The sequence below is a fragment of the Meleagris gallopavo genome, chromosome 2, assembly GCF_000146605.3.
Source record: "Meleagris gallopavo isolate NT-WF06-2002-E0010 breed Aviagen turkey brand Nicholas breeding stock chromosome 2, Turkey_5.1, whole genome shotgun sequence".
In the NCBI taxonomy this organism is placed as follows: Eukaryota; Metazoa; Chordata; class Aves; order Galliformes; family Phasianidae; genus Meleagris; species Meleagris gallopavo.
The window spans coordinates 16,542,564-16,542,833 of NC_015012.2; positions in this window are offsets into that span (position 1 = coordinate 16,542,564).

The following is a 270-nucleotide window of genomic DNA, read 5'->3' on the forward strand; positions in this document are numbered from 1 at the left end:
ACACACGCAGCCCATACCGCACGGGCACAGCCCCCGACGTGGCCCCGGACGCCTACAGCCCTCACAGAGGAGCCGAGAGACCCCGACCCACACCCCCTCAGCGGCCGCCCGAGAGGCCAGAGAGCGGCGGCGAGGTCTGCCCCGGCGGCACCCCGTCCCCCATAGGGCCCGTCCCCCACTCCCAGCCCCGGGCGGCGGAAGTGTGTGTAGGGGGCAGTATAGGAATTTCCTGTGACGTCCCGGCCCGGACTCCATTAGGCTGCAGCTGGG